This window comes from Dermacentor andersoni, chromosome 4, assembly GCF_023375885.2.
Source record: "Dermacentor andersoni chromosome 4, qqDerAnde1_hic_scaffold, whole genome shotgun sequence".
In the NCBI taxonomy this organism is placed as follows: Eukaryota; Metazoa; Arthropoda; class Arachnida; order Ixodida; family Ixodidae; genus Dermacentor; species Dermacentor andersoni.
In genome coordinates this window covers 112,019,753-112,032,974 of record NC_092817.1, presented here as the reverse complement: position 1 = coordinate 112,032,974, position 13,222 = coordinate 112,019,753, and the positions used below count along the sequence as shown (strand labels likewise).

General features: G+C 48.3%; 1 protein-coding gene across 2 annotated transcripts in view; it reads right to left on the bottom strand.

The window, feature by feature from the left end:
- LOC126537489 (uncharacterized) overlaps positions 1-5,905 on the bottom strand; it is a 59,678-nt gene extending 53,773 nt beyond the window's left edge. The window contains exon 1 of one of the 2 annotated variants that reach the window (XM_055074293.1): positions 5,799-5,905. The gene's annotated coding sequence lies outside the window, so the exon portion shown is untranslated. The remainder of the gene's footprint in view (positions 1-5,798) is intronic. The other variant, XM_050184512.2, reaches the window with a different exon arrangement.
- Between the last annotated feature and the right edge of the window lie 7,317 nt (positions 5,906-13,222).

The following is a 13,222-nucleotide window of genomic DNA, read 5'->3' as shown; positions in this document are numbered from 1 at the left end:
CAACAAAGCGGAACTTGGCACAGAGTTGTCCACGAAAAATTGCGCGAAATACCACTATACTCAGCTTCACACTTATCGTGTAACGCTGTGAAAGCTACACAGGAAGTTTGGCTATCAAAATGCATCACTCCGCGGGCTTCGTGGTCAGCTTTTGGGATCACACGTGGTCCCGCGAGCCGCTAATGAAAAACCCGAAAACGAAAACAACGAAAAGCAAAGTGATCTATAACAACGTACATTAGCAGCCGTATAACATAGCTTGTTTATTTTTAAGGGATTGGACATTTGTTTCCTTTATTACTGACCCTAAATAAAGAGTTGGTTCACATAATCGTTTGAAAAAAGAAACTAACTGTTTCTTATTGCGAGCGCCGCTACTGCAAGAAGTCTGGCTAGCTTCGGCAGCGTTGCACGCTGTGTATGAAACGGTGTATAGTGTCTAAGAAAGCTGAAACTGCGGTGGCTCAGCCAGGATGGAAATGATAAATGAAGTGCATGATTTTTCCAAAATTTCGTCCTTATTGCTTCAAACGGGATTGGGACTTTGCGAACTGATCATTTTCAACAAATAGTACTCCGTTATGAATGAAACAATTCGCAATAACAGCTATACATGTGAGCAGAAGCTTGTTTCTTTTGTGCGTATTTATAAAAATATCATTCATTCTTTAAAAAAAAAAAGAGTTTTCACCCTTTGGGACTTACCTTGCCCCACAACAATAATCGTAATCAGCCCTGCTTGCGTTTCCTTTCTCGAAAACTCTGTGCTCGCTACTTTCTTGTCAGTAATGCAATGTGACGTTGATACATGCAGGCCGTTCGTTACCTGAAAGCTGGAAGCGCGCAGCCATAAAGAAAGGAAAGGCGCGCAAGATAGATGACGACTGTTGATGTGGGATAAGATAAGTCTCAAAGGGTGCGAAACTTTCTTAAGAGTGTTGCTGGGAAATTGTTAAATATGAAGTGTAAGAAGTAATGTCACAAGGATGTCTGACGCCACAAGCATGAATATTTGACAAATCCGTGGGCTACGTATTGTTCCCCATGGTTGCTTAAAAATCGCAGTACCATAATTTCCTGCTCATAGTTTTTGTAGGAAACTCCATGTAACGTGACATATTGGGCGCATTTTGTTGCTTTCGCCCCGTCTACTTCAACCCGCACGATGCAGTCAGTGTTCTGATCCTTCCGTGTGAGCGGATTTTCAACGGGGCAGAGCGCTGTTCATCACAGTCATTATATAAGCGCAAAACAGATACGGCTAAAAAAATAAAGTCATCTGATCTGTCGTATGGCTACAGCCACGCGAACAAAGGTTCCCAAAAGTTCCTAACTGTCGAAGCAAGCGATCGTCCCGACGCGTCGTCAGGCAGATCAGGCTTTTTTTTTTTTTTTTTTTTGACGCACATGCGTTGCCCACTTCAATCTTGGACGTATAGCGTGGCGATAAATACATGCGGCGATGCCACGTCAGAAATAGGTACGGAATAACGTTCGGTGTAGTTAGCACTTTACACGTGACGCCCGAAGGCGACGCTCAAGCGAAAAACCACATGAGGCTCACGGGACTGCACAAATGACGTTTGTAGAATGGTATCCGAGCTTCCTTCGTTTTAATCCGCTGACAGAGCGAACAAATAAAGCGCACAGATCTCGTTTCAAACTTTTTCTCTGCTATTGAGAACGTCGTGGGCTGAGCCTTACAGCGGCTTTGGCCGGGTGCATACTGGTGGGAACTGGTCATGCAAAAGCACATTGCACGGAGCCTTAGAGAGATGCGCTAAGCAACCCCATTGAGGTGGTCAAACTTAATTCGTAGACCTGTACAACGTCTCTCATGCTTTGGGATGCCAAGCCTCAAACAATCAACATATTCTTAGACTTCACTCATGCCTAGAACAGCTGGAACGATGAACGTTTTGTGGAGCTAGATATTTGCTAGCGCTATAGCTGATTTGTCCACTTTCTTTTTCTGCAGAATAGGAAAATTATACCTACGCCAGACTTGTCTTAGCTCTAGCGCTTGAAAATTCACCGTACGGCAACATCTAACCGAAGTATTTCACCCGAGGGCGGATTTTATTCTCGGTAAGAGGGTCGTCCTAGCAAGAGGCCGCTGTTCGCTACTTTTTCGCGATGACGGTTCTTTTTTTTTTTAGCGCTCATGAATAGAAACAGCTGATCTGCCGCCACTCTTCACGAAATTATCCTGTTTAATATCAGGTTCCAAGGGGCGGCAAATCGTCACACTACAGTGGCATATGCGACAGTGGAAGGGCTGTGACGCAATGCGGCGAAGAACACGCACCGCACCGAATAAGACAGTATATGGTTTTGAATATGCTTTGTTTTTACGTTGGTTTTATTTAGAGATTACACATCTTTGGAAGTAGCGTCAATGCTTTTGACAGGGCGAACGTGAACACCATAAAACGAAGAACGAAATTGCGCCCCAGCTTCATGGCATGAAACATGCCTCTTTTGTAACTCTGTTTCAGGTTGCTACCAAACAGAACCCGCCGTGGTTACCTAGTGGCTATGGTGCTGGGATGCTAAGCACGAGGTCGCGGGATCGAATCCCGGCCACGGCGGCTGCATTTCGATGGGATCGAAATGCAAAAATACCCGCGTATTTAGATTTAGGTTCACGTTAAAAAAATCCCGGGTCGTCCAAGTTATTCCGGAGTCCCCCACTACGGCGTGCTTCATAATCAGATCGTCGTTTTGGCGCGTAAAACCCCATAATTTTTCCCAACAAAGAAGAAACTTTCGAAAAATACTCGTTCCATATTGGCGTTGAGAGGAACGAAAAGTTAGGTGGATTTTATTATTTTTAATTCAGAGTATGATAGCGACCTTAGAATGAGCTGGTGGATCATACCCGACGAGCAGCCACGCTCAGTGGTGCCCTGGAATAGGGGCGCCAACCATGCAGGCCGGAGATCGGCATCAACCAATAGAAGATGAAGACATCCGTCCCGACCGCTGAATTACTCTTTCTAGGGCAATAAAGTTTACTTCCTCCTCCTCCACTGAGATCTGGTCGACGTGTTGCGCGTACGGAGCAACATCTTGCATTTTATCGAAACAGCAACACATACGCAGTAAGTTCTTCTTGCGGTCCCTACTTCGTTGCTAGGCGTGTTGCTAGGCAACTTGCACGCTCCCGATCTCATTAGCATCCGCGGGTCGGTTCTTATAACTTGGGCCAGCAGCACGGCGACTTAACTGAAAACATTGCGGCTCAAGATGTATTGAGGGTCGTAACATTTACATTACTTTGGTGTGATGCCCCGGAATCTGTAAGACTGTGCAAAAAAAGAAGAAAAAGAACACAAGAACGCACGTGTCCGGGTTCTTTTTTTCTTTTTGCCAGTTTTACGAATCACGGGAACAGTATTTCCAATCCGCTCGTCAAGCTTTCGTGATTTAACGAGAAACTCCATTTCGCATTTATTGCGGTGTAATATCGCTGTTCGTTATGGAACCGATGTATTTTCAATCTTGCGCACAAACCTTTGATCCGGCCGAGAATCCCGGGCTACCTCCGCCTGAAGCAACGCTAGCAGCACTTCCACCACAACGAGAGAGAAACAGCTCCCGCATACGTGCCAGAAGAGGCAATGTGCATCTCGTAGCTTCCTGGCCAGCAAGTTTAAGCTCGTAATCGCTGCCCAAAGTAAGGGACCCTTTATCTCGTTTTTCACTCCTCTTCGTTCCCTTGTGCAGGGCAGCCAACCGGGTACTTTCTTGGCTAACCTGCCTACATTGCTCCCCTCATACTCTCTCTCTCTCTCTCTCTCTCTCTCTCAAGAAGAACCTCAATCCTGCCAACCGCGCTTCCCGCATCATTTCTTTGTATGTCTGCTTTCCTACCTCGGTGATGCATTCACAGTCACATGCCAAAGAGTGTCGCAAAGAAACATCACGATTACGCAGAAAAAATTAAGAAAAAAAAAGGATAACCTAAGCATCGGTTGTCGACACCTGACATCGGCCGCTGTGGGCGTCTACGAATGTGTCGACGTAGGAGACGGTGCTTTCGTGCGCGGCAGACCGGTCGTTTGTCACAGCCAACGAGCACTTGCTAGACCTTTATTGCGTTTTTATGGGTCATTCTGGTCGCGAAAGCAGCTGTCGCCAGTAGCATCGCGGTGGCGAGTCTCTTTCAAAGGAACAACAAGCTCCTCAGCCGCCCACGCGCGCACCAACCCGACGGCGGAGCGCACGCGTTTGTGATTTAATACGAGTCATTCCGTAGTCAAGGTGCACCTGAAGCGCGCAGGTGGAAAAAAAATGAAGAGTCTTCAAAATGCGTGTTCGGAGCGACGCGTCGCTCGCGTACTCATTATAGATCGCACGCGGGGCTCCTTTAAATGAGCTTTTGCAGAGAGAGGATATCATTTTCTTTTTAGGAAACGTTCCTTTTTTTTTTCACTTCTCAAAGCATGAAAAAACACTGTTTGGTTCGTGAGTACTTCGCAATTAGTTAGGCGACGACGCCGTGTAACAGCAGTGATGATTTCGTCACCTGTGTTCTGGACAGCAACGCTTGACTAGAAGCATAATAATAATAATAGCATCATTATACGTAACACATCCACCCTGGATAAGCTCATCGAAAAAAATTATGACCACACGGCGCGACGAACACAGCTTGGAAATTAAGATGAGAAAATTACGGTAGTGAACATTTTTTATGCACGTCTGTGTAGAGGGTATAATCTTGAGAAGAGGCAGTCGCAGTTCCTTGTGGTAGTCGGCTTTTGTTTTGCTTTGTTTTTCTTTTTCTTTATTTTTGGGCAAGTTTCGCCACCAGCCTTGTGGGCGATTTACTAGAGGAAAATAGCGGACTGGGGCGTCACTGCAGCGCGCCGAATGAGCAACAGTGTGGCACAAGGGCCAAATAAGCAATCTCGTCCAAATCCCTTGAAGCAGGAGCCATTCTTGAACTTAATCTTGAAATGCCAGAAAACAAGCACGGACAGCAAAACCTACGCGCCCATTACAAAAAAACAAAATAGGAATACTTATGTTTTTACGGGACCGGTGTAAACGCGACAGTCTTTTTGTATTCCCTTGTGCTTTCGGCATTCCCAGGTTTTAACAACGACCACAACTCTGAGCATGTACTTAGTCTTGTCCTAAAACGCCGTCCCAAGTCCAACTGGTTTTGCCCAGCTGGTAGCTGCAAGAATTGTTTCGTGTCGTCTTGATTTCTTGAGCGTTCTGCCTTCACCGTTAATCAGATACGGGAAGCGAAGCGGTGTCTCACTTGGCGGCCGTGTGACTTGGTTGATAAGTTTTGCATTTTGGAAGAGTTTGGTAATGCAAGAGAGGCGACAAAATTTGCTCGTCTTTTTTTTTTCTATGCTGAAAATTGGTTGCTGCTATGGTTTTTACTTAATCAGCATGTGCCAAAATACTGCGACGCGTATTCCTAGCGCTACGGAGTTCGAAGTGTTTAAAATTCGATTGCATTGGAGCCTCAGTAGATGGCCAGAAGAATAGACAGAGGCGGAAACGTTCTCCCGCGGTGCGATGAACACGAGCACACTTCAAGTTCGCATCTGCGAAGGTGTTTCGTGTGGCAAGGAAGGTTGACCAACAGTATGGTGAACATTTCTGGAGGTGTAACTCCATAATTTCAGTGCTGTTATAAGTTCTGAAGCCAAGTTGAGCTTCATTTCGTGTAACAGCTTTCCAAATGCCTTTGGTCTCTTGAAAGGAACCATTTATGTACGACTTCTGTGAAAGTGCGACGAACTCGGTGTTGAACTAAGTGCGGAAGGTCTTACCTTTTGCCGGAGGTAAGTTGGCCCGTACTCACTGATGGCGGCCCATGATGCGGAACGAGAAGTGGTGATTAGGGTGACCGTTTGTTCGATGAAAGTGACTGGCCGAGGTGTGCGAGGGTTTTTTATATGAAGCCGAAAAGGCTTTGCGGACGTGTCTCAAATGCATTGGCGCCCCCGCGAAGTAAAAAAAAAAAATCTATGCTAGCTTTTTTTTAATGTATGCATTATGCACACTCTATGCACTAAACAGCACTGTTTGTCTGTGTCAAAAAACAAGAAAACAATGTTTGACGGGAGAAAATATCCTGATGATACGTTTGTCAAATGAACTAGACGGTATCATCATATCCCGGATCAATACAGAAATAAAAAGGAACAAGACTATTGACAGCCAAAATGGAATATAAGAACAAATGGAGTGAATTTAAAAAGTCGCCTTCGATCTTTCTGTTGCTCCTTGCGAGTCTCCTGCATATCACAGAGCAGAAAATGATCATTTTGTGAAGATGACAATAAAACGATCGCCACTATACACGAGCACAAGTTTTGAAATACTTGCGTAGGAGGATCTGCAGATCCTTGTTTTCTTTTTTTCTTTTTTTATACTTCTAATCGACAGTGAACTTTCAATTCATTCAAGACGTCATTCATTATTTTTATTTAAAAACGAAGCATATATATAACTGTCGCTCGCAAACAATACCAATATTATCTTCGTATATTTATTTAACTTTACAGTTCAATTGAATAGACCAGGTCAAGAGACGGTACACGCCTACCCAGATGCGAAATGCAAATGCACACTCTTAGTAGCCTGACGAGACGTTTTCATTTCTCTCCACATACAAGAATCCGAAAAAACAAGGCTAAAAGAGAAACGAAAAGAAAACACTTCGAACAGCCTCCAGATGTAAAGAACAATGGCCTTCTTTTGCGGATTCAACGCGCTGATCGACGCCACATTTCACACGAAACCGCCAGTGCACACGTTCGAGCGCTGCCACGAAACTAACTACTGAAAAAAAAAAAAAAGGTTTGAAGCGAAAGCGCCGCTGCGGGGGCCCGAGAACGGCACCTGGCGCGAGCTCTGATCACCCGCACGAACGGCGCTATTCAAGAAACGGAAAGGCCCGCGTGTCACCGGGTGTCGAGGTTATATATAGGGCATACCGCATTATCCCAGAGGCTGACAGCCCCGACGTGGGCTCAAATGGCGCCGCTGGTGGCCGGACACTGGCCGCTGATTGCTGAATGTAGCAGGCCAAAGACGCGATCGCCGTCCGTACGCGCACGCCGTAGCTCCGCCAGCCAGTCTATATTCACCGGAGTCGTAACTCCTTCGAGACACGGCGCGGGTAGCCCCCGGCGTATGCCGACTCTGGCGTAGTGCTCCCGTTTCTTTACTCCCGACACAGTCGAGCCATGTCGCTCCGTCGCACGCCATAACTCCGCTGAAGCGGTAACCCGCGCGTCCCTACAGCAGCCTATGTGAGGCTATATAGCAACTCTCAATGACTGCATGGGAGCGCGAGCCCTATATTTGCAGCAGAGTCTGGTGACACACACCGGCGTTACCGGTGTGGTTGCACTCACTTGCTGCTGGATGTATTAAAGTGCCAGCAACGCCAATAGCAGGTCACTTGCTGTAAAACCTGGCGATTGTGCACTTGGCACTGGTCGAAATTCGTACGCGCTTTACACTCACGTGTTCCCTGCAACAGCGGACCACACTGTAGTATTACATGGCCGCATGCCACGCAATAAACCATGCCCCGATCACGTGGCCTTCAAAACTGGGAGCACTACCTTGTTAGACTGCACCTTGAGACGCTGCCTCCAGCCTGAGCATCCTTGTCGTTTTTTTTTTTTTTTCGACCTTAGTCTAATAAAGACCAGGGGCCAGTGCGACACCCCCGTGACCAACGTACATGCGCGCAGACGTACGTAAGCATTTACATTTGCGCACCACTCCTTGAGGCCACGTCTGCACGGCCCCCAAATACATGCGCGAGACATCTCAGTATATAGTCGTCGTTCATCTGCTGCATACGCCGGTTTATATCCAATTCCCCAAGTTTAGCAGCATTGTGCTAAGTCAATCATCGGGAGGAAGATCAACTGAATGAACGCCGAGCGATAACGGATCTCTTCATGGAGCATGTGCAGCTCAAGCACACTGTGGTGGACTGTTAAAGAGAACAGTACAGCGGGCGGCTCTCACTTTGCTGGCACTCTATACATAGCCGCAAGTGCCGGCTGTATACGTATAAATGCGCGTTGCACCCGCATGTGCATGGGGAGTGGTCTTCGTCAGGCCCCCTGACGAAGGCAAATTCCCTTTGTGAAAACACTTGCTCCAGCTGGAGCACCCCTTGTTCCCCGCAGTTGATCACATCGAGTCTCAAATGTTCTAGTGCTTTGAACACAGATTGTTCACAGTCCACTGCAGCGCGTGTGTGCGTGTGGATAACTTGTATAGCTGGGCTTCGATAGGAACAATTACGCCCAAAAAAGAGTGTCGCGCTACCAGCATATATACTTCCAAATATGCAGTTGTCAGGTTGTCAATGAAAGCGAAGATGCCCATGGTGCGGACATGCGGATGGCTAGCTATTCTAAAACCTTGATAGATACACACTGCTTTGTCAACCAGTACACTAAGCTGCGGTGAGTTCATGCTGTACTTTACACCCTCGCATATCGTAGGATTTCTCCGCTTTAACAGAGAAATGAACATGTTTCATTACTGTTGCATAGTACATGTGAGCGCGTCGGCTACCCGGATTTTTTTTTTCTTTATGTATTTTTGTGCTTGTGTGAATAGCTGATTCACAGCCACTCTCGCCACGCGAATAAAGGCGCAGGGGCGCGGTGCTAACAACTGTGATCAAACGGCTCGATCTTGATTGCAAGATGAAAGATGACTGTTATAGTTCTGAAAGAATAGAGCCACATATACTACGAGACGCGATTACTGCAGCCAGCTAGGGACGCAGGCGATCTCATCATTGACTTACGTGGAAAGCCGAAAAAGAAAAAGATGTGCAAGCAAGTCTGAGAACTGACTAAGGGAAAAGCCATATCACCTGCCTGCATGCTTTCACGGGCAAGCGACGGAAACGATCGGCTTCAGTGATTCTAGCATACGGAGACTATGCAAGAGGTCCCCCTTTGTTCCCACTGTAGCGCTAATGAAATCCCGCTCTTAATTAGTAGATATGAGTTGCTATATACTGCCTGTCAGGTCGTACATGCAGGCTCCGAACCCGCTTTCATAGATAATTCTTTTCCAGCTCGCCGGAAAACCTGGGTATCGAGAATTGAGGGGATATTCGCGCATCCCTCTCTCCCTCTGTGTGCGTGTGTGTGCGTGAGTGTGTGTGTGTGTGTGCGCGTGCGTGCGTGCGTGCGTGCGTGCGTGCGTGCGTGCGTGCGTGCGTGCGTGCGTGCGTGCGTGCGTGCGGATCGTGTAATGCTTCCAAAGCTAGCTTACACCGGCGCGATGCTCAGTGTGCTCGCAGAAACGCCGACGTTCGCTCGTTACGATCTGTCTGTGGGAGCCGTATGTGTGCCGTCGAAGAATTCGAAGCGCGTTGAGCGCACGTGTTGTGATCAGCTGCGACGAGCATTGCGCGTCACGCCGCGCGCAATTCTTGAGCTACTTCGCGCAAGGACGTCGCGGCGCACCGAAGGAGCAGTTCCCCGGCGACGTCCTCGCCCTTCGAACGCGCTGCACGCAATCTCGGAGGCGCGGATTAATACGAAGTCCCCGGTCGTGCCCGCCGTGTCTCGCCGAGTGATTGCTAGCGATGCTCTGTCGCGCGCACGCGTCGGCCGATGGCGTCAAAGCTGCGAATCGCGCTTGCTGCGCGCGCGCGCCTCAATGAGGCTGACGCGCGTAAGGCCGTCCGGCCGCAATGTAATCGTGCGCGCGAATTCGCGAGCGCTATAAAGAATCCGGACCGGTCTCTGCGCGGCGAATCTGTTGGACGCCTGGGCCGCAGGCCACACGCATCATGCGTTCTGCTGTTCTCTTCTATATGCGCGAGGTTTGCTGGTCTCCGAATGCGCAACTCTGAATTGTGACGAGCTTCTCGAGGCATGCGTGATGCGAAGTAAGAATGAAATATGGCGGCAGTGTTGTAAAGGAGTGTCCCTGTATTTAACGAGTATTAAATATGCAAAATATGAAACCTGCGACACCTTGTGCGCCCTGGTGCGATGTATCGCGTGAGGCTGTTTTCTGTTAGCGAAGATTGATGGCGAAACACATCAATCATTTGAAAAAGTAATAATTGGAATGATTGCTCAGAAACACCTCAACAAACAATTTGAGGCGATTGTTGAAGGAGCCTTCCGGCGCTTTTGGAACTCTTGCTCGTTGCTTATAATAAAAAAAAAGACTGGGTTTTTTCGACCGCAGGATGCGAAGCATTGCAAACTGTAGCAACGTTTAGCATTGCGCAAAAGCTCCTCAGACGGTATTCTAAGAACACATGGGGGTGATATTTTGGCGCAACACAGCACGCGAGGCAACTCATGCTAGTCGTTGCCGACGTCGCACTTGAGTCGCACCTAAATGGTACACGAGACAAGACAGAAGATAAGCCTTCAGCATTTGCAGCTTGAAGTGTACTGCCCGTCACGCTCAAACCGCTGTATGCACAGCGGTGTGGTATGCCCACAGCTGATACAGCAGGAACGCTGTAGTGTCTTGTGGCCCGAACGGTCATGACAGCAGGGAAAGGCAGAATGCTGCCCTGCTGCAGAGAGGCTTGAGCGGAGCGTGAGCGTGTGTCAACTTCGATTCGTCATTCTTTTGCAGCCAATTGCACTGCGCAAGGAGGGCAGCGGATTGGGCGAGTTGGTGTTGCATGGTAACAATAAAATTCAAACAGCGCTAAACGACAAGACCAGAATGAGGAGGAGACAAACACGGCGCTGATACAACACTGCGCGTCTCTCTCAGCTCTACATCCATTCTAACCCTTCCCACATAGGTCGCACATGCGTCGTCGACACTGTTACAACACGGCGGCGGTGACAAGGGAGGCGCCGATGATGCGAACTCCGCCTTGATTGTCCGTATATAATTCATATCACAATAAAATGAGGCTTTCGTGCTATACTAAAGTACAACTTTCTGTCGCAATGAAGGCTATAGGCTACGGAACTGGGGCGCGCACAAGAATGCTCCTGAAAGAAATTGCAGCAAAACTCGTCTCACTATGACTATCGATGGTAATGCGATTAGCATTCGAGCAATGTAGCGACACCCCGTATTTCTGAAATCGCGCTTATTTAGGACCTGCAGTAGTCATCGTGAGACTTCCGTTGCTTCGGCTATGTGCCATATACTTCGGTATTGTCCCACTATGCTATCGCTTCGATTGCCAATGTCATCCATGAGCATGATGGCATGACGATGACTGCATGATGCCGACGTAGTAACGACGGTGGAATGATGAAGAAGGAATGACGTCGGTGCAAGACAGAGGTGGTACGAGAACGATGGCATGACGGCGATGGTATAACAATGACAGCTTGGCGACGACGACATGAAGACGATAGGGAGAGGATGAGTGTACGACGACGACTGCACGACGTCGACGGTATGATGAAAAGGATGACGAAGCTGGAATGACAACGATGACGCAACTACGACGTCATGATGATTATGGCATGACAACGGCAGCGTGATCACGATTGACTGACGACAGCATAATTACGATAGAGTAACGAAGAAGGAATTACGTGGATGGAACGATGGAGGGCTGTAAGTATGACGACGGTGTCATAACGACAATGGTATCACGATGACTGTGTGACGGCAACTCCATGACGATACTCGAATGACAAAGTTAGGGTGACGAAGATGGAACAACCGCCGCGGCTTCACGACGACGGTGTGACAACGAATGAATGACGACGACTGTACGACTACGATGCAATGATAAGGATGGCATGACAACGGCACGAGGGCAATGGGATGACGACGAGTGCATGACCGTAATGGCGTGAAGACGACTGTATCAGGAAGTCTGTGCGACGACGACGTATGTGGAGAGTTGGATGACAAAGCTGGAGAAACGTAGATGGTACAGCCACGATGGCAAGATGACGATGGTATGACAACAGATGCATAATAGCGACTGTGTGACGACGACGCAACGACTACAATGGCATGACAACGGCGGCATGATCACGATTCAATGACTAAAGCAAATTACTATAGAATTGAATTGACGCCGATGGAACGACGAAGGCCGTATGACGACGACAGTGCGACAACGGGATGACTTTTCTGAAGTGATGACGATAAAAACCGACAGCGTGACGACAAGGTATGACGAAGACTGTGTGACGACAATGGCGTGAAAACGATGGAATGAAGAGAGTCGGATCTCGAAGTTAGAAGAACGACGAAGGAACGACCGCAGCTGTATCTCGACGACGGTAGGACAACGAATGCATGACGACGACTGTATGACGGCGACACACTGACGGCGATGGCATGACAACATCAGGACAATGAGATGGCGACTAGTGTATGACGACAACGGCGTAATGGCGACTGCACCGCGAAGGCTGTGTAACGACGATGGCGTGACGAAGGCGGCATGATCAGTCGAATGACGAAGCTGGAGTGACAGCGATGGAACGACCACGACGGCATCACGACCACGAGCGCATACCTTTCTGTTCAAGCTATTAAACAACTGGGGCCACTGAATCGGCCACTGAATCGGCGTAGAAGGCGTCAGGACGACGGCATGACGAGAGCCACTGGGTCGCCGTAAGACAGACAGACAGACAGACAGACACAGGCATTCGCATCGGCGTTAGTTTAAGCTGTGGTATAGAAAATGCAGGCGTCCTAATTACAACAGTAAAATGAAACAAAATACACAAGTAAATGTTCAGTTTCGTTCACTTTTCTGCTTTTATCGTCCGCGTTTGGCAAATGCGAAACGGTTATGCGTGGAAGCTACGTTGACTGAGTATCCATTCCAAGAAACCGATAGCGCTGTCAGACTCTGCCGGTCCACTCGGCATAGTAACATATGTGCAAAAACTTCGCCCCAGTATCTTACCCTTCACTACCCCAAAAAGATGTCCGCGAGAATAGCCTCCCCATTCCTAGGGGAGACAAGGTGGCATGAGTGTAGCCCACGGTGAGTGAGCCTGCAGCAGCGGCAGTGTCGAACTCATGTCACAAGGGTTCCTCAAGGACAGCAACCCGACGCATTAGCAAGCTGCGTCACAGATGCACTGGGTATGTGCCGCTTTTCAGTAAACGCTTTCATGTCAGTGCTTTAGCGAGCTGCCCCACGCATGCATTGGGTTCGTGCCGTTATTCAATGACCCTCTCACCAGCTTTTGTCACTGAGTATATGCCACTGAGTGTACGGCAAGCGAGCGAA